The 22218-nt window shown below is 48.0% G+C and overlaps 1 long non-coding RNA gene across 1 annotated transcript; it reads left to right on the top strand.

Moving 5' to 3' along the window:
• The first annotated feature begins 5056 nt into the window (after window positions 1-5056).
• On the top strand, window positions 5057-6650 carry LOC119297134. Its single transcript, XR_005145543.1, has 3 exons — window positions 5057-5392; window positions 5472-5925; window positions 6534-6650. It is a non-coding gene; the product is annotated as an uncharacterized LOC119297134 (long non-coding RNA).
• The last annotated feature ends 15568 nt before the right edge of the window (window positions 6651-22218 follow it).

Here is a 22218-nt window from a genome sequence, read left to right as displayed (position 1 = left end):
ATTATTGCATGAGGAAATTGTAAGACTTATTCTACATGTTGTTCCTGATGGGTCCTTCCTGTATGCAAAGTCTGACTTTTTGCTTAAAGACCATGTCAATGCTATCTCGAAGCATGTCTGTGGTAATCCGATTTTCAATAAGAACATTTAAAGCACAATGCTAAATTTTCCTTATCCATTGTCCAAACACCTTTGTATGGGTAATATCATGAGATTCCTCCCCCCTTTCCAAAATGGTTTTCTACTTTCTATCCTGTCATGGATATCATGCTCTGATTGTCCTTGTGAAGGATAACCCTGAAATATGTGTTTAAACACATTTTCCTTTCCATTGTTCTGTTCAATCTGGAGATCACCTTTTCCTTTCCATTGTTCTATTTAACCTTTATGGTGTTCTATATGACCTAAGCAGTAATATTCTTCTGCTTATGTAAACACCTAGGTGTACAATCGTGTCGGTAAGACCTTGTTACTATTGTTGATAACATTCTGGTAACTACCGATGGACGAGAACTTTGCCTACAGGTCTGCCTCGTTTCAATGAGCAGGAAAATGGTTCTCTTCACCCCTCGCCCTTGGTACCGACGTTGTTGCCGACATAACTGACAGGTCATCCTCTCACATGCCTTGCTATCATTACCGTGCAAAATATCGCTCCCCTTTCTACCTTTAACCCACATGGTGGGCCCATCACCCATAGTTCCACATGATCGAAACCTGACTCTCCTGTATCCCCTATTTCCAAACGTATTCCTCATGCTTGGCTTCGTATATAGATCACGAGCCACCTTCCGAGTGATCATCAATTCTGGTATCAGACGCAATACTTATTCTCATGGCCCTGAAACCCCTTTCACCTTCTGTCTAGGCATTGAACGATTGCCTGGCCGATTCCTTATTGTACCTTCTTACTTTGCTCTCGATGTTTTCCTAAGTTACAACTCTAGAGATACCTTGGGCCAAAATCCTTGAGCTAATTACCGAATGTCAGACCATGTAGACATCTGTCCTTGTAGTTTTCCCTCATATCCTTTCATAAATACAATGGAGTTCCTGAAGGAAGGGTGACAACTTTGTCATGATGACCTGAAGCAAAGAAATGAAGACATCAATGTAATGGATCGACCTCTTTGAGATGAGCAACCAGGACCGAGAAGATTCGTTAGAATTTCATAATCAGATCTTTCTCCCTTACCCCACCTCCTAAAAATCTCGAGATGAGATTTCTTGTAGTGGAGGAGATTTGTAACAACCCGAGAATCATGCTGCAGTAACTCCACACTAATGATGCCAAGTCATCATCATTATGCCCATAAGAAAAACAATTAAGAAATACTTCAACCTCAAATTCAATTTTAAATTAAAGTCAAAATATTAATTATCCAAGTAGCAAAACATAAGTGTTAATAATATTACAAAAGTTCCCAAATCTGTTATAAAAATAAAACCAGCATTATTTGAAACTCCAAAATGCCCTAGATAATTTTGAATGACCCCACAACAACCATCCATCACATTGATATTCATAACGAAATTCAAATGAAACTGTCATGCCACTAAACTTTTTGTGGCAGTGCAAAATATTGATTAGTCATTGTTTTGGCAAGTTCCACTTTTTTTCAAAAGTCATTTGGTGCACTAAATAAATGCAACTCACTGGTGGACTAATAAAACAGAAAAAAGGAAGGAAGAAAGAAACAACTACAGTGCGTTGGGCCCTAGTGGCCATAGCACACAGCCCAGCACGCACAGCACAACAACCCACCCAACTACCCCTGTCTCCTTCCATCTTCATCAGAGGCACTGTGGACGCACATGCCGCGTCCATGGTTTCGATTGCCACACGTCGGCCATCCGGTCCTCCCCGGCGACCAGAAGACCTTCCCTCACCCCCTGCTGAAACCCAAGCCCCCTCATTCCCCTCTCGCATTGTTTCTTTCTCTCCTGCAAGAAGCCGAGTCGCCGTCGCCGTGAACCCCGTCGTCCTCGCGCCCATCCAGCTCCCCGACGCCTGAAAATTTGTCCAACTACTTCGCCTTCGTCGTCTACGTCGACTGCATGGACGGATTCGGCCTCGGAGCCCCTACAACGAGTGGATCGAACTCTTCTTCCACCTCGACACCCAAAGCACGCCATCGTCAAATTCGTCTCCGTCGAACCCTCCCCGACCACACCGTCTACTCCACTCCGACCACTGTGAGCTGCTCTTCAGTTTCCCCTACTCCCGATGCTCGTTTGCTTCCCGTAGTTTCGTGCCCTTGATTTTGCTGCACCACTATCCGCCACGGTCGGGCCTCGCTTCACGCGCGCCTTCCCTGTGCTACCAACTGCCTGGCCTCGCCTCCAGCTAGCGCCCGACCACACCAGACCGCGCTCACCCCGCCCCGGTCCATTCCCTGGCCGCGGCTATGCGCGCGTCCCGCCTCCGCGGGGTTGCGCCCCGGCATGCAGCCGCCCACTCCTGATGGCTGCGCTGCAGCCTACTGCTGCTCCCGCGTACGCGTCTGCCGCCCAGCTCGCCCCTGGCCGCATCCGGCCGTGCACGTTGTCACCTGACCGCGACCAACACAGCGTGAGTGCCTGTGCCCCGTGCCCCGTGCGCGTCCCTGGCAGCGCTGCGTCCCGCTGCTGCTCCTGTCTCGCGCGCATGTGCGCCATGGCCTCACCTTGTTGTTCCTCTTGTGTCGCTGCTACTGATGCCCGCCACTGCCCACTACTTCTGCTGTCAGTAGCTGCCGCTACTCTTAGTAATTGCTTGCTACTGCTGCGTACTACTGCTGCTGCTATGCTACAGTAACATTCAGTTACTGTAGCAGTAGCTAGCTTTTGTATTTCTACAATGACTAGCCCACTAAACAACCCCTAAACAGCGATAAGATAGGTCCTAACATGGGTAAAAATTATATGAACGGAAAGTAGATGTAACAAGCTTCATTTTGTTCCATTGTACCTACTTCAGATAATGCGTGGATTAATTCCGATGGAAATGGCAAATATCTATGTTCTGTTAACGGGAAGAACTGAAAAACAGATTCTGAAATTGACATCCAATAGCACTTTTCAAACAAATATTTAAGCAATCAAGTGGACAATAATGTAGATGGACCTGAGACTGCCATGTAGATCACAGCAGAGTGCCAGATTTGATATAAGGCACTAATTCAAAGGATGTATGGAATGCTAGCAATAGCCTCTGCAAAACAACTAAGTGATGTTTAAAAGTGAGGACTTAGCCAATTTTCAGGGATTCCAGAAAATGCTTAAAACTTCGGAAAATTGTAGAAATTCATCCGTAGCTCAGATCGAAAAACTTTGTACATTAAAGTTGCTCAGAACGACGAGACGAATCCGAATACGCAGCCCGTTCGTTTGGCACACATCCCTAGCATAGCGAACATGCAACTTTCCCCCTCCAGTTCATCTGTCCAAAAATGTGAAACACCTGAGATACTTTCCCGGATGTTTTCCCCCGTCGCCGGCATCACGTCCTATCGCGTTAGGGCACACCTGGCACCGTTACTTGTCATGTCATGCATCGTTATGCATCTGTTTGCATTGTATTCATTGTTTCTTCCCCCTGTTCTCTCCGGTATACTACGAGACTGACGCCGCTGCTGGTGCCCCGATCGACTACGTTGTTGACAACCCTTCCTTCTTGCCAAAGCAGCCAGGCAAGCCCCCCCTTGATCAACCCGATATCGCCTATTCTTCTCTCTACTGCTTGCATTAGAGTAGTGTAGCATGTTACTGTTTCCGGTTAATCCTATTCTGTTGCATAGCCTGTCACTATTGCTGCAGTTGTTGATACCTTACCTGCAATCCTGAATGCTTAGTATAGGATGCTAGTTATCATCAGTGGCCCAACATTCTTGTTCGTCTGCCATGCTATACTATCGGGCCGTGATCACTTGGGAGGCACGGGTATATACTTATACATAATATGCGATACAGGTGGTGACTAAAGTCGGGTCAGCTCGTAGAGTACCCGTAGGTGATTCCGATGAGGGGGCTGAAAGGACAGGTGGTTCCATCCAGGTAGTGGTGGGCCTCAGTTCCCGACGGCCCCCGACTATTACTTTGTGGCAGAGCGACATGGCAGGTTGAGACCACCTAGGAGAGAGGCGGGCCTGGCCCTGGTCGGCATCCGTGGTTACATCAATTAACACGCTTAACGAGATCTTGGTATTTGATCTGGGTCTGGCCACTGGCCTATACACACTAACCAACTACGCGGGAACAGTTATGGGCACTCGACGTCGTGGTATTAGCCAAAGCCTTCTAGACATCAGCGACTGAGCGGCGCACGCCGGGTTGGACCGCGTAAGGCAACTTCCTTTGTAATGGAGGTTGCTAGGTCTGCTCACCGGCCGTGTACGCAACGTGCGGGTGTGTAATGGACGATGGGCCTAGCCCCCTGCGTGCATAGGATTTAGAACGGTGTGCTGACCTCTCTATTAGGCCTAGGTGGGGCTGCGATGTGTTGATCTTCCGAGGCTAGGCATGACCCAGGAAAGTGTGTCCGGCCAGAGGGATCGAGTGTGTTGGGAAATGTGGTGCAACCCTGCAGGGAAGTTTATCTATTCGAATAGCCGTGTCCCTCGGTAAAAGGACGACCCGGAGTTGTACCTTGACCTTATGACAACTAGAAACGGATACTTAATAAAATACACCCTTTCAAGTGCCAGATACAACCCGGTGATCGCTCTCTCACAGGGCGACGAGGGGAGGATCGCCGGGTAGGATTATGCTATGCGACGATACTTAGTTAACTTACCATCTACTCTCTTCTAGTGCTTCAAGATGGAGGCTGCCAGAAGCGTAGTCTTCGATAGGACTAGCTATCCCCCTATTATTCTGGCATTCTGCAGTTCATTCCACATATACTACCCCTTTCATTGATACCAATGCATATGTAGTGTAGTTCCTTGCTTGCAAGTACTTTGGATGAGTACTCATGGTTGCTTTGCTCCCCCTTTTCCCCCTTTCTATACCTGGTTGTCGCAGACAGATGCTGGAGTCAAGGAGCCAGAGGATCCCGAGGATGATTCTACGTGGACTTCGACTTCGAGGAGTAGTTAGGAGGTCCCAGGTAGGAGGCCTTGCCTTTTCGATCATTGCTACTTTTGTGCTAGCCTTCTTAAGGCAATCTTGTTTAACTTATGTCTGCACTTAGATATTATTGCTTTTCGCTGACTCTTGTATTTTTTGAGCTTATGTATTCGAGCCCTCGAGGCCCCTAGCTTGTAATATAAAGCTTGTATTATTTGAATTTGTGTCTAGAGTTGTGTTGTGATATCTTCCCGTGAGGCCTTGATCTTGATCATACACATTTGCGTGTATGATTAGTGTACGGTCAAATCAGGGGCGTCACACGCAGCCACTTCTCGGGCAGGTATAACCTACTCACACCTTGTTCTATTCCTCTATTTGTTCTGACGGTCGACTGTGATCTGACTGTCGAGTGACCGCAGCGCCAACCAACGTCATCACCCTTCCAGACGACGATGAGGAGGAACCTCCGAGAAGCAGAGGGGGAGGAGGCAGGTCGACTCCCTCATGAAGGTTGATAGGAGAACACCTTCAGGTTAGACATCTCATACGCCGCCTGAACTTGCCTTTCAAGAGCCTGGTGGTTCGTCTCAGACCGGTGCTATCGCTACTGCTCCACCATCAATTACTCTGCCATTGGTGTCAACTCCTCCAACCTTTGAGCCTGCTGGCCAAACTCAAGCGCCAATTCTTCTGACTGCATCGTCAGCTCCATCGCCAATTGTATTCGCTCTGCACCATGTTCCATAGGACCAGACCAAGGCCAGCAAGGAGGCTACGATCCAGGCCGGTTTGATGATGCAGCGCCCAGAGGAGGTGTATGAAAGCATCAAGCTAGATTATGATGTCAGCACAACCATTCAAGCTAATGTCCTTGTAAGTATGATAGTAAGTTGATTTCCGATTGGATTTTCTCTGTCTTGATTCTGCTGAACTTGTACACCCATTGGATGTTTTTTTCTTTTGTCCTGTGTTCCATCCACTCAAAACGGTCGGGCCGCGCTGAGTGGGGAATCGATCCAGTGGGGGCACGCTGAGTGCACCCACAGGGTGTAGTCCCCGAGGCTGCCATCAAATGTCTGATTCGGCGGGGGCCTTAGATTTTTTTTGCTTGAAGCTCCTCCACTCGGGTCGGGCAGGTCGTACCAAGTGGGAAATTGATCCAGTGGGGGGATGCTGAGTGCACCCACTGGGTGTAATCCCCAAGACCGTCGTCGAATGTTTGATTCGGCGGGGGTCTAAGAACAAGTTTTTTTGACTCTTTCATTCGGGCCGGGCAGGCCGTACCAAGTGGGAAATTGATCCAGTGGGGGCACATTGAGTGTGTAGTCCCCGAGATCACCGTCGAATGTTTGATTCAGTGGTGGTCTGAGAACTCTTTTGATAGTAGCAATCTGGATTTGCTCTTCTCCTCTCGGAAGTAGAGGACCTGCTTTTGAGAATCTTTCTCTTCATCGACTGAATTGTTTTTTTGTTGATCTCAGAAATCTTGTGAACTTGGGACTCAGTATGTTGCCCTAGAGAGGGAGAAGATCCAACTCCAACTGGATCTAGAACTCTCCAAGAAGAATTTGAAGGATGCTCAGGATGAAGTGAAGACCATGGGAGGTAACACTTTGCTGACTATGTGCTTTGTCATTTCTTCTTTTTGTCCTTTCAACCGAGTGACTCCACTCGAACAAATGTGCGTAGTGAAAACCGCCAACTCCAAGCATGACTAAAGAATGTTATTTCTTTAGACACTGTCGGTGTCAAAACCGGCAGATCTCGGGTAGGGGGTCCCGAACTGTGCATCTAGGCTGGATGGTAACAGGAGGCAGCGGACACGACGTTTTACCCAGGTTCGGGCCCTCTTGATGGAGGTAAAACCCTATGTCCTACTTGATTAATATTGATGATATGTGTAGTACAAGAGTAGATCTACCACGAGATCAGAGAGGCTAAACCCTAGAAGCTATCCTATGGTATGATTGTCTGTTGTGATTGTTGTCCTACGGACTAAAACCTTTCGGTTTATATAGACACCGGAGAGGGTTAGGGTTACACAAGGTCGGTTACAAAGGAGGAGATATACATATTCGTATTGCCTAGCTTGCCTTCCACGCCAAGTAGAGTCTCATCCGGACACGAGACGAAGTCTTCAATCTTGTATCTTCATAGTCTAACAGTCCAGCCAAAGAATATAATCCGGCTGTCCGGAGACCCCCTAATCTAGGACTCCCTCAGTAGCCCCTGAACCAGGCTTCAATGACGATGAGTCCGGCGCGCAGTATTGTCTTCGGCATTGCAAGGCGGGTTCCTTCTCTGAATACATCACAGAAGAATTTGAAAACGAGGATAGTGTCCGACCCTGCAAAATAAGTTCCACGTACCACCGTAGAGAGAATAATATTTTCGCAGATCTAATTTGCTGGCTTATTTTGTCAGCATGACGTTATGTCATGGCCCGGTGATTATCTAAACCGTTTCCTTTAACTAGCCCCGCAAATAACGCGAGGCAGTTTTTCGACACGTCTTGTCAAAGCAGAGATCGTGTCCCGTTATTACGGGATTCTCATCAATACGGGCGTGGGTAACCCAACCGCGCCATCAATTATGGCGCTTGGGAGATAAGCGAGTTTTACCAGGCAAGTGGGGACGCTCAGCTTCATCCGCCCATATAAAGGGATAAGGATTCACCTTTCTACCCACGCCTTCTTCCTCCTTTGCTCATCCGATTTCGCACACTCGAGCTCTAGCGCCCAAGTCCACACTTCCCACCTCAACCTTCTCCAACCATGTCCGGAGCGGGAGGCAGGTGGATGGTCTCCTCCGTCACGGAGGGAGACATCAAGAAGCTGCGCGGAGCCGGATACTTAGCCGCGAACATCGCGCATCGGCTGCCCGCTGTGGGGCAGGTCGTCCCTACCCCGGAACCTCACGAGAGGGTAGTTTTCCTTCACCACTTCCTCCGGGGACTAGGGTTTCCCCTCCATCCATTCGTCCGTGGTCTCATGTTCTACTACGGGCTGGACTTTCATGATCTGGCCCCGAACTTCATCCTCAACATTTCGGCGTTCATCGTCGTGTGCAAAGCCTTCCTCCGCATTAAGCCCCACTTCGGCTTATGGCTGAAGACCTTCAATGTCAAGCCGAAGGTGGTGGGCGGCCGCTAGGCGGAGTGCAGAGGCATCATGCTGGGCAAGATGCCCAACGTAACATGGCTCGAGGGCTCCTTTGTGGAAACCATAAAGGGGTGGCAATCGGGGTGGTTCTACATCACCGAGCCGCGCGACCCTGTATGGGCAGCGGCCCCCGAGTTCCGATCCGGCATCCCCACGCGGCTCACCTCCTGGAAAGAGAAGGGCCTGTCCTGGGGTAGTTCGGAAGAGCTGACCGGACTCCAAACATGTATTCAAAACATGGTGAACAAGAAGCTCAGGCTTGTCAACATAGTCCAAGTTATGCTCATCCGCCGGATCCTCCTGTGCCAACAACGGGAGTTCAACTTGTGGTAGTTCGACCCGGCGCAGCACCGAACTCTGAACAGGCTCTTCGACACGACTCATGAAGATGCCTGGAGGGTGCTGTTCAAAAGTGCCGAGGGTCCCCCTCCTATTACCGAGGATCGCGGATTCAGCGTGAAGCGCCAAGCCAGTGCGGTAAGCTGCTTTACCTTTCACAGGATACTTGTTTTTTATAGATTGACTCTATGCGGGATCTAAACTCCCGTACCTTTGACAGGACTTGCAGAAGATGGCCGGACAGATCGACTATCCGGCTCCTTTGCCCGAAAGCCCCGCTGACGCTCTTCTGGCGAAGATGTTGACTCTGGCCCCTTATACGGTGCCGGAGAAGACCAAGAAGGCCAAGGGAACCCGAAAGAGTCCCCGACGCCAGGCGTCGTCGGACTCACCGTTCGATGACTTTGCGGCGCACTCTTCCCCCGAAGACGAGGAAGAAGAAGAAGATGCTCCCCCACCGACTGGGGGAGACAGGAAAAGGAAGGCCGCCCCAACCGGGGAGGCCGGAGGGTCCAAGAAGGGAAGGACTCTCCTTCCAGACAGTTCCACCGCCGCCGACGAAGGCGGAGACGAGAGATTTCCCAGGGCCAAGCCCCCGGGAGATCGTAAGTGTTCGGATACCAGAGTAACTCATGGAATTCCTTTGTCGCACTATTTTCCCTAATCAGCGAGCATAATTATGCAGGCCGCCATGAGCCAATATCGAGGTATCATCGGACGGCTCCTTGGGCTTGTCGGACATGGATAGCGATCCAGTCCCGACCGCCACCTCCCCCCATCATGCCGACAACGCCGAGGTGTTGTCTCAAGAGGCATCGGATCGAGGGGAAACAGTCCCGGAGGCGCCTCAAGGCGACCTTCCGGATTCCGACAGCCGAGGGGACGGGGCCCCTGAGAGCTCCGAATTTGGCCCTCAACCGAACACCGCACCAGACCCTCCAGCGGTTCCGGGCTCAGGCAGGCGGCCTCCTTCTAAGAGGGGCAAGACGCTTGTGCTGCACATCTCTGTCCATCCAGAGGCACCAGACAATCTGCTGGAAGCGCTTCGCAGCGCTTCGATCAACGAGGAGCACCGCACTATCATGAGTGTGGTGATCCAGAAGGTTTAGTCCACTAAGAGCGGATTGACTGAACCCTGTTGTAACGCCCTCGATGCGGCTATATCTCCCACGTGTCGAAGCACGACTTAGAGGCATAACCGCATTGAAAGCAATGTCGCAAGTGAGGTAATCTTCACACAACCCATGTAATACACAAGGGAAAGAGATACATAGTTGGCTTACAATCACCACTTCACACAATACATGAATAAAGCATTACATCAACCAGATACAATCAAGGTCCGACTACGGAACCAAAATAAAAGAAGACTACCCCAAGTGCTACACAGATCCCCGATCGACCCCAACTGGGCTCCACTACTGATCAACTAGAACGAAACAACACAAAGGATAAGATCTTCATCGAGCTCCTCCTTGAGCTTGGTTGTGTCATCTGCACGATCCAACGACACCTGCAAACTGGTTTTGGAAGTATCTGTGATTCACAGGGACTCAGCAATCTCACACCCTCGCGATCAAGACTATTTAAGCTTATGGGTAAGGTAAAAGGTATGAGGTGGAGCTGCAGCAAGCGACTAGCATATATGGTGGCTAAACATACGCAAATGAGAGCGAGAAGAGAACGCAAGGCACGGTCGATAAAACTATGATCAAGAAGTGATCCTAGAACAACCTACGTCAAGCATAACTCCAACACCGTGTTCACTTCCCGGACTCCGCCGGAAAGAGACCATCATGGTTACCCACGCTGTTGATGCATTTTAATTAAGTTAAACTTCAGGTTTTCTACAACCGGACATTAACAAATTCCCATTTGCCCATAACCGCGGGCACGGCTTTCGAAAGTTCAAAACCCTGTAGGGGTGTCCCAACTTAGCCCATCACAAGCTCTCACGGTCAACGAAGGATATTCCTTCTCCCAAGACAATCTGATCAGACTCGGCATCCAGGTTACAAGACATCCTCGACAATGGTAAAACAAGTCCAGCAACACCGCCCAAATGTGCCGACACATCCCGATAGGAGCTGCACATATCTCGTTCTCAAGGCACACTCAGATGAGACATCCTACGAGTAAAACTAACCCTCAAGTTGCCCCGAGGTGGCCCCGCAGTCTACTCGATCGGACCAACACTCACAGGAGCATTGGCCTGGGGGGGTTTAAATAAAGATGACCCTTGAGTCCGCGGAACCCAAGGGAAAAAGAGGCTAGGTGGCGAATGGTAAAACCAATGTTGGGCATTGCTGGAGGAGTTTTATTCAAGGGGAACTGTCAAGGGGTTCCCATTATAACCCAACCGCGTAAGGAACGCAAAATCCGGGAACATAACACCGATATGACGGAAACTAGGGCGGCAAGAGTGGGACAAAACACCAGGCATAAGACCGAGCCTTCCACCCTTTACCAAGTATATAGATGCATTAATTAAATAAGAGATATTGTGATATCCCAAAAAAATATCCAGGTTCCAACATGGAACAAGCTCCAATCTTCACCTGCAACTAACAACGCTATAAGAGGGGCTGAGCAAAGCGGTAACATAGCCAAACATCGGTTTGCTAGGACAAGGTGGGTTAGAGGCTTGGTTTAACAATATGGGAGGCATGCTAAGCAAGTGGTAGGTATCGCAACATAGGCATAGCAAAAGAGCGAGAAACTAAGCAAGCAAAGATAGAAGTGATTTCGAGGGTATGGTCATCTTGCCTGAAATCCCGCAAGGAAGAAGAACGAGTCCATGAAGAAGACAAACGGAGGAAGTCGAACGAATCCTCACAACACGACGTTACCAGATTACCGAGAAGAAGTACACCGGAAAAGGAAGCAAACAACATAGTAAACAACCACCACATAAGCATGGCACAATGCGCAAACAAGTATGATGCATGTCCGGTTTAATGAGGCATGGCATGGCAAAGTGGACAAGCAATTCTACAAATTAAGTGGAGCTCAATATGCAACGAGTTGCATATTGACGAAAACACCACATGAATTATTTAGTTCTCTCTCGTTTATGTACCCAACAAGATTAAATGTTGTTAGCATGGCAAGAGGTGAAGCATGAAGAAACTATCTAATCTAGGCAAGTTTAAATGAGGCCGGAACAACAAAACAACAAGTCCAGAAACTCCTGATGTGCATAATAATGAATTAGGTACTGTTTTTCCCTAAACACAATTTCAGGGTTGTTAAGCATGCAAAGTGATGCCACCATGTTAAACTAGGCATTTTTCTACCCCATTTACATATAAAGTTTATTAGAAACCGATCTACGGTTATTTAGTTATGAATTAGTCATCTTAGCATGGCATAGGAGCAAATTAATGCAAACAGCGGGTTAAACAATTTGAACATGGATGAAAGTGACATATTACGAAACTAGACACAATTTTAAGCAAGTTTCATATATTAAGTTTTTACATATGATGCATAGTTTGTGAGTTATTAAATGAATGAAGTATGAGGGCTTTTCTATAAAACAGGCAGCCTCTGGTTAAAATGGCAAAATTCACAGGACCAGGAAAAAAACAATATGGGCCGAAACTTGTTGGACCCAACAGGAGGAGGAAAAAAAGGAGGGGCGCTGCTCACTTCGCTCCAGGGAGCTGGGCCTTGGCGCCTGTGCAAGGCCGGCCTTGGTGGATCGAATGAGGGGATGGAGGGGGCATGGTCAACGCAGGCGATGGGCTTGACTGCTGGTCGTCTCCTCATATGGATGCAGAGCAACGGCGACAGAGGGGGTTCAGGGAACGGCAGCGTGAAGCAGAGGAGCGGCGGGGATGGCGAGGCTCGGCGCGGATCCATGGCGTCGAGGCGCGGGGTTCGCTGGACGGAGTGGACCAGGCTGACCCCATCCTGATCAAGTGGTAGAGCGGCTCGCTGGCGGAAGCTCGAGGTCAGGCGTTCATGGCGGGACTTGGGGTGTTGTTGAAGGCTCCGGCGACGGGGACGACGGGAGGCGTCAGATCCGGGGGGGAATCCATTCCCGGTGACAAGATGACCTGGCGCAGCGCGGGCTTGGAGATCCGGGCGGCGACGATGAGTTCCAAGGCGGCAGGGGCCTCCTGCTGGTCCTCGGAAGGAGCTTGTCTCCCTGTGTCGACGAAGAGAATGGGGAGGCTGCAGAAAACGAAGGACGATGGCGCGAGGTGGTGCGGCAGCGAGGCTGATCCGACGCGGATCCAAAGGGTGGCGACGAGGACAATCGGCGGCCATGGTAGGTCGGTTCCCTGTGAAGAAGAAGAGAGCAAGGGGAGAGTTGCGCGTAAGAGAGAGAGAAAGAAGGAAGGGAAAAGAGCAGGGGGAGGAAGGGCGCAGGGCACGGCCTGGTTCGGTGGTGGTAGTCGCCGTTGGCGTCTGGTACTCGGGCAAAAATCTAGGGAGTAGTCTAGGGTTGCCACTATATATAGCAAGCCGGATAGGTTTAGGGGGTATAAGGTCCCTCCGATCGTAATCGTACAGACGGGAAAAAATAGCTTAGATAGCCCAAATATGGAAACGGTGATATTTTGTAGATGTTTGGGGATTTTCTGAGTCCAACGGTGACAACTGCCCAGGTCGGGTCCGGGGAAGTTTCGGACGCGCATGTGAGGGGGTCGATGCACCGTGCAAGGAGGGGTTTCGAGGCCTGGCGGTTGACAGCGGACTATGCAGAAAGCTTTGGAATGAGAGAAGAGAAGAGAGAGAGAGACCCGACGACTGTTTCCGGAGACCGAAAACGTCCGACGTTAGACCGGCTATATTGCCGCTATAGTTTAACGGTTGGGCTTTCAAACGAACTCCGAATGCGATGAAACTTGACAGGCGGTCTATCTACACTATAATAAGACCACACGCCAACTTTCATCCCATTCCGAGAACATTTTCCGGCCACTTATAAAATAATAATCCGGACATGCCGCGGGCGCGTGCAAGTGTGTCTGGGATCAAAACGGACAACGGAGGGAACGAGGAGGCCGGGACGGATGAAAGTTTTGAAAACATGATGATGCAATGCACATGATGACATGAAAAGATGCAACACGCAAGAAAATGACAAGCCAACAACAGCAAATAAGCGGAGGACACCTGGCACATCGGTCTCGGGACGTCACAACACTCCACCACTACGAGAGGATCTCGACCCGAGATCCTAGGGATGGTACCGGAGGGGAAAGGAAGAGGAAGAGGTGAGGTGAAACTATGTTGCTTATTTGACAAATGAGTGAAGCCAAAGAACCTTGCGAGGTTGAACAAATTCGAGACAAGAATACAACGAAGGTGAACAAAGTCGAAAACACTCTGTTAGAAAAGAGAGACAAAGAACATTACGGAAACCTTGAGATTGCAAGGCTAAGAATGACGAGCGCAAAAGATAAGAAGGAATTGAGACCACTCTAGTTGAAATGAGATAAACAAAGATCAAAGAAGAATAATCTCGGGCAGAACTCCGGTTGAAAAGTGATATGAAGCTTGATTAGATAAAAAGAACTTGAGCAGCGGGCACACACTTCGGCTAAATGGATAAGCATGAAAAGAATAAGGTCCTGACAATCCGAGAAGATGGGTTGAGGAGAGCAACATCACAATGCCAACGGAACAGAAGAATAGAAGGTAGATAGTTGAAATAAAAGAATGGAGAATAAGATGCCAACTTCTGCCACAAAAGATCTTGAAAAGGCATCCTTAGGCAAAGGGTCGAACGGAGTTATTGGAAAACAACAACGAAAAGAGTAAGCTTGTAGTGGGCTTATGAAAAACATCTCAAAACTACGAGTTGAAATTCTGCCACTAACGAAAATGATAAATTGGATTGATATGAACAATGAGACGAGAAGATTATTTCACCGGGAGGATAAATGAAGAACTTGGGTCATTGATAAACACCATAAGAGCAACAATCCTTAAAGGAAAGCTTTAGGTGGAATATAACCCAAGATAACTCCAACGAAGAGGTAGATGGATTTAAAATACCTCATTCTTAACAACATGTGATTCATGAAACATGAACTCAAATTATCAAGAATGACCTACTACCACCTCAATGATACGGTAGAAAGAATTGCACTCCGGATTACAATATGAAGAAAGCTTGAGCCCCTTAGAAATGAATCTCGATGAAAAACTTCGAGAAGGAATTAAATCCTTTATCAACCATCATGTAAAGCCTCCTTGAAGAACTCCGGTAAGAAAAGAATGAACAACCAAAATGAAGGATAAAAGAATAAGGTTGAAGCCTTGCAATGATTTAGATGGATCTTTGTTATGATATAATGCGGAAACCATGGAACTCCGAAAAAGAAAAGATGAAACAATTGAAACCGAGAATTGATATGATGAACCACTCCGGAAAACAGGAATTGAATAAACTCGATGAAACAAGAATAATAATTACATTATGCTTATCCCTCATCAATTAAAATTGATGACAAGCAATGGATTTGGCATACTACTTATCCTAGAAGAAAGGATTAAGATAGATATCGCGCCAACTAGAGAATGCCTTCAATGAAACACCGGTGGAATCGAAACAACGAATGAATTGACATGATAACGAAAGAAGAGGAATCTTGCACGAACCACCGTAAGAATTAAAATGACCGAAGGAAAGATAAAGGAACACTGGGAAGAATTATGAAATGAACGAGGATACTTGAGAGAATTTAGATAAAAGTGAACGAAGGGATCACGAACTGATTAGAGAATATTGAATGATGCACTGATGAGATTTGGAGAATGATAGCTGAAGGCTGAGAATGAATAAGTCTTCTGAAATGATGGGCTTCAGATAAACAAACTGAAAAGACTCCTGAATTACTCCGGATGGGTGAAAAGAATTCTCAATCAAAACAATTATGAGGGGATGACAACAAGCTAGAATCACGAATCTTGAAGATAATGTAGCCGGATTGAGAGAAAAATCTTCTTCGGTCTTCAAAATCCGAGAATGACGACGAGAAACACCACCATGATAATTGATGAGAGACCCCGGGAGAATGAAAGCAAAGAGGTTGAGCCAACAATGAAAAGAGTTTGAAAGATCTTGGGAAAAGACATTTGACTGATGATGATTCATTCTTACATCAAACTTCAAAAAGAATTTAGGATAGCTTTGGGAAAATTAGAAGAGTCAGGTAAGATCCTGGGAAAAGACCCGTGGGTTAGGGCCCACTCAAAAGAAACGCCGTTGAAACGATTTAAAAGAGAGAAAGCACCGGTTGAATTAAATGACTTGAATGAGGGAACATCCTCGAAAGAGCTTGAACGAAAGCAGAGTGTAAGCACGAATCTTTTGAGATATCTTTAGCACTCCGGAACAATTGAATAGCGAGAAGTGGATGATTAAGAGGTGCACCGGCATGAGAAAGCATTTGAAATAAGGAAAAGAATATGATCAAACACCGAAAGCTTGAATTGAATCCACCGGAGAAGAAAAGAATGGAGAATGATGAACTTGAAGCTCCATTAGAATCTTCATGAGCATCACCGGGTAAGAACATGAAGGAAAAGAATGGAGAGACTTCACATGAATCAAAGGATACTTGATTAAGAAATCTGAGTCCTTGAAGAAAAAGGGTGGGTGGGCGGGAAAAAACAAAAGCAACTTGGAGACGGATGAAACAAACACCGTTGAGAAGAACTGATACTTGATCTTGTGGATGTTGAAATGTTCGGATCTACTTGAAGAGAAACACACCGGTAAAAAGGATTGACATGACAAACTTGATGATCGAGAAGGATTAGTATTCACATAAGAGTATGAGAACATCACTTGGGGAAGGTATGGAGTCAACATTTGACTTCGAAGCAACTCGAATACCACAACTCAAAACAAAAACAAAGGATTGGCTTGCAGAATAAGCCGGAACAAACATATGATAGAGATTTCACCCGAAGTTTTCGTGGTGGGGCCTACACGGGCTCGATCGTACAGCACCATCATGTACAAGGCAGTGCACATGACATACGAAGCGTCCCCGAGTCGGCATAGCCAAGGACTCTTTAAGACACAACGAGACCATTGTAAAACCAACCGTGGATAGGCGGACCACTAGACATCGAACGCCAATTTCATATCATACATCTGTCGGAAAATTTTCCTAAGAGCTACTTGAATTCCCACTTATAAACTCCCGAAACTTTTCGGTTATGCAATCAGGTGTTGGGGATACAGGGGATGCATAATATCTCACCCAAAACTAGCAAATCCTACATCCAGCTGTATCCATCCTTCAACACATAACCAAGAAAACTTCGGAAATCGTTTACCTCAACCTTCAAAAAGCATCCGTTATACGAGTTATGGCAATACTCCCGAACTCCCGCCCCAATACTGGTTGGCGTCGAGGTTATCTCAACAACAACTGCATAAAAGAGATTTTCGATGTCGGCGAAACTAAACTCAGGTATTCCAAAACTGCAACGATAAAATTGTGACGACAACACCTCGGAGCTTAACTCCCCGGGACACTGCCACAACCCCTAAATGACAGGAGGCACCAAGAACAATGTTCTCATCACAAAACCATCGGAACGATTCCAAGATACCCGTGTGATCCTAAATTTCTTTTAGTGAAATTTGAGAAGAGAAGAGTCAAAACTCTACGTCAGGATGCCTCACCAGAGCAACGAAGGGACTGAGGAGTAAAAAGAAGTCCTAACTCTCTGATATATATAATTCCTAAATGACTCAAAACATTTCTAGACTCAATAACGCCAGCGATTCGATCAAGCAGGGGGCTCCTAAGGTCAGGGAAGGCTCTGATTACCAACTTGTAATGCCCTCGATGCGGCTATATCTCCCACGTGTCGAAGCACAACTTATAGGCATAACCGCATTGGAAGCAATGTCGCAAGTAAGGTAATCTTCACACAACCCATGTAATACACAAGGGAAAGAGATACATAGTTGGCTTACAATCGCCACTTCACACAATACATGAATAAAGCATTACATCAACTAGATACAATCAAGGTCCGACTACGGAACCAAAATAAAAGAAGACTACCCCAAGTGCTACACAGTTCCCTGATTGACCCCAACTGGGCTCCACTACTGATCAACTAGAACGAAACAACACAAAGGATAAGATCTTCATCAAGCTCCTCCTTGAGCTTGGTTGTGTCATCTGCACGGTCCAACGACACCTGCAAACTAGTTTTGGAAGTATCTGTGAGTCACAGGGACTCAACAATCTCACACCCTCGCGATCAAGACTATTTAAGCTTATGGGTAAGGTAAAAGGTATGAGGTGGAGCTGCAGCAAGCGACTAGCATATATGGTGGCTAAACATACGCAAATGAGAGCGAGATGATAAGGCAAGGCACGGTCGATAAAACTATGATCAAGAAGTGATCCTAGAACAACCTACGTCAAGCATAACTCCAACACCGTGTTCACTTCCCGGAATCCGCCGGAAAGAGACCATCACGGTTACACAAGTGGTTAATGCATTTTAATTAAGTTAAACTTCAGGTTTTCTACAACCGGACATTAACAAATTCCCATCTGCCCATAACCGCAGGCACGGCTTTCGAAAGTTCAAAACCCTGCAGGGGTGTCCCAACTTAGCCCATCACAAGCTCCCACGGTCAACGAAGGATATTCCTTCTCCCAAGATAATTTGATCAGACTCGGCATCCAGGTTACAAGACATCCTCGACAATGGTAAAACAAGTCCAGCAACACCGCCCGAATGTGCCGACAAATCCCGATAGGAGTTGCACATATCTCGTTCTCAGGGCACACTCAGATGAGACATCCTATGAGTAAAACCAACCCTCAAGTTGCCCCGAGGTGGCCCCGCAGTCTACTCGGTCGGACCAACACTCAGAGGAGCACTGATCCAGGGGGGTTTAAATAAAGATGACCCTTGAGTCCGCGGAACCCAAGGGAAAAAGAGGCTAGGTGGCGAATGGTAAAACCAATGTTGGGCATTGCTGGAGGAGTTTTATTCAAGGCGAACTGTCAAGGGTTTCCCATTATAACCCAACCGCGTAAGGAACGCAAAATCCGGGAACATAACACCGATATGCCAGAAACTAGGGCGGCAAGAGTGGAACAAAACACCAGGCATAAGGCCGAGCCTTCCACCCTTTACCAAGTATATAGATGCATTAATTAAATAAGAGATATTGTGATATCCCAACAAAATATCCAGGTTCCAACATGGAACAAGCTCCAATCTTCACTTGCAACTAACAGCGCTATAAGAGGGGCTGAGCAAAGCGGTAACATAGCCAAACATCGGTTTGCTAGGACAAGGTGGGTTAGAGGCTTGGTTTAACAATATGGGAGGCATGGTAAGCAAGTGGTAGGTATCGCATCATAGGCATAGCAAAAGAGCGAGCAACTAAGCAAGCAAAGATAGAAGTGATTTCGAGGGTATGGTCATCTTGCCTGAAATCCCGCAAGGAAGAAGAACGAGTCCATGAAGAAGACAAACAGACGAAGTCGAACGATTCCTCACAACACGACGTTACTGGATTACCGAGAAGAAGTACACCGGAAAAGGAAGCAAACAACATAGTAAACAATCACCACATAAGCATGGCACGATGCGCAAACAAGTATGATGCATGTCCGGTTTAATGAGGCATGGCATGGCAAAGTGCACAAGCAATTCTACAAATTAAGTGGAGCTTAATATGCAATGAGTTGCATATTGACAAAAATACCACATGACTTATTTAGTTCTCTCTCGTTTATGTACCAAACAAGATTAAATGTTGTTAGCATGGAAGAGGTGAAGCATGAAGAAACTATCTAATCTACGCAAGTCTAAATGAGGCCGGAACAACAAAACAACAAGTCCGGAAACTCCACATGTGCATAATAATGAATTAGGTACTGTTTTGCCCTAAACACAATTTTAGGGTTGTTAAACATGCAAAGTGATGCCACCATGTTAAACTAGGCATTTTTCTACCCCATTTACATGTAAAGTTTATTAGAAACCGAGCTACGATTATTTAGTTATGAATTAGTCATCTTAGCATGGCATAGGAGCAAATTAATGCAAACAGCAAGTTAAACAATTTGAACATGGATGAAAGTGACATATTACGAAACTAGACACAATTTTAAGCAAGTTTCATATATTAAGTTTTTACATATGTTGCATAGTTTGTGAGTTATTAAATGAATGAAGTATGAGGGCTTTTCTGTAAAACAGGCAGTCTCTCGTTAAATGGCAAAATTCACAGGACCAGGAAAAAAAATATGGGCCGAAACTTGTTGGACCCAACAGGAGGAGAAAAAAAAGGAGGGGCGCTGCTCACTTCGCTCCAGGGAGCTGGGCCTTGGCGGCTGTGCTGGGCCGGCCTTGGTGGATCGAATGAGGGGATGGAGGGGGCATGGTCAACGCAGGCGCTGGGCTTGACTGCTGGTCGTCTCCTCGTATGGATGCAGAGCAACGGCGGCAGAGGGGGTTCAGGGAATGGCGGCGTGAAGTAGAGGAGCGGCGGGGATGGCGGGGCTCGGCGCAGATCCATGGCGTCGAGGCGCGGGGTTCACTGGACGGAGTGGACCAGGCTGACCCCATCCTAGTCAAGTGGTAGAGTGGCTCGCTGGCGGAAGCTCGAGGTCGGGCGTTCATGGCGGGAGTTGGGGCGTTGTTGAAGGCTCCGGCGACGGGGACGACGGGAGGCGTTAGATCCGGGGTTGGGGAATCCATTCCTGGTGACAAGATGACCTGGCGCAGCGCGGGCTTGGAGATCCGGGAGGCGACGATGAGGTACATGGCGGCAGGGGCCTCCTGCTGGTCCTCGGAAGGAGCTTGTCTCCCTGCGTCGACAAAGAGAATGGGGAGGCTGCAGAAAACAAAGGACGATGGCGCGAGGTGGTGCGGCAGCGAGGCTGATCCGACGCGGATCCGAAGGGTGGCGACGAGGACAATCGGAGGCCATGGTAGGTCGGTTCCCTGTGAAGAAGAAGAGAGCAAGGGGAGAGCTGCGCATAAGAGAGAGAGAAAGAAGGAAGGGAAAAGAGCAGGGGGAGGAAGGGCGCAGGGCACGGCCTGGTTCGGTGGTGGTAGTCGCCGTTGGCGTCTGGTACTCGGGCAAGGCGGCGCTGGTCGATCGAGGTGCTCGGGGACGAGCGAGTAGAGGAGGGGATCGATGGATCTGGTAGGCTTGGCACGGAATGCAAGGAGTAGGAGGGCATCAGGTGGCGGCGTGGATGGACTGATGGGACAAACGGGCTAAAATCTAGGGAGTAGTCTAGGGTTGCCACTATATATAGCAAGTCGGATAGGTTTAGGGGGTATAAGGTCCCTCCGATCGTAATCGGACGGACGGGAAAAATAGATTAGGTAGCCCAAATATGGAAACGGTGATATTTTGTAGATGTTTGGGGATGTTCTGAGTCCAACGGTGACAACTGCCCGGGTCGGGTCCGGGGAAGTTTCGGACGTGCACGTGAGGGGGTCGATGCATCGTGCAAGGAGGGGTTTTGAGGCCTCGAGGTTGACAGCGGACTGTGCAGAATGCTTTGGAATGAGAGAAGAGAAGAGAGAGAGACTCGACGACTGATTCTGGAGACCGAAAACGTCCGATGTTAGACCGGCTATATTGCCGCTATAGTTTAACGGTTGGGCTATCAAACGAACTCCGAATGCGATGAAACTTGACAGGCGGTCTATCTACACTATAATAAGACCACACGCCAACTTTCATCCCATTCCGAAAAGATTTTTTGGCCACTTAAAAAATAATAATCCGGACATGCCGCGGGCGCGTGCAAGTGTGTCTGGGCTCAGAACGGACAACGGAGAGAACGAGGAGGCCGGGATGGATGCAAGTTTTGAAAACATGATGATGCAATGCACATGATGACATGAAAAGATGGAACACGCAAGCAAATGACAAGCCAACAACAGCAAATAAGAGGAGGACACCTGGCACATCGGTCTCGTGGCATCACACCTGTGCCAGCCTTCTAACAGGCTTTGAGGTAAGTGTTTTAAAATGTAGTAGAAAAGCCGAACAAAGGATCAAATAATATCACAGGAGTCTAATATAAGTATGTCAATATGCGTATGCAGGCTTCACTGCTGGCGTCCGCTGCACTGACTGCGGAGGTGGCCGTACTGAAGCAGGACCTCGAGGGGTCCAGGAAAGAGCTCGGCCTTGCCAAGAGGTAGCTCAAGGAGAACAGGGGTAAGTGATACCCAGTCTATAGATATGTGTATATAAAATAGGACGCAATTGCAGAATGATAGGATCATCGTATGTTTGCCAGGGGCCACGACCGAGGTGGCGACCCTGAAGCAAGCGCTAACCAAGGCCGAAGATAAAGTGGCCAAGGAGCGCATCGAGCGGGAAAAAAAGAGGCTCGTGTGGGCGAGGTGCAGCAAGAGCTCCAGGCTCTCGTGACGAAGCACGAGGCGTTGGAGCTTGACTTAAACACGCGAGAGTCTGAGCTTGCCGCGGCCCTTGAGAGCGTGAAGAGTGCCAAGGCCGAGGCCCAGAAGGCCTTCCAGGAGATCGACGCAGTGAAGAAGATAGCAGCGGGTAAGGCATTCTATATGCAGAGCAAGCATGTAAAAGTAAATTACCGATTACTTACCCGAATTCAGAGCTCTCCAGGAGCATTCACAGATTTGCCCCACAGCGTGTCGGATGCCG

This window comes from Triticum dicoccoides, chromosome 5A (assembly GCF_002162155.2).
Source record: "Triticum dicoccoides isolate Atlit2015 ecotype Zavitan chromosome 5A, WEW_v2.0, whole genome shotgun sequence".
Lineage (NCBI taxonomy): Eukaryota > Viridiplantae > Streptophyta > Magnoliopsida > Poales > Poaceae > Triticum > Triticum dicoccoides.
Note: the sequence above shows the minus strand (reverse complement) of the source record. Positions and strands in the feature narration are given on the sequence as shown.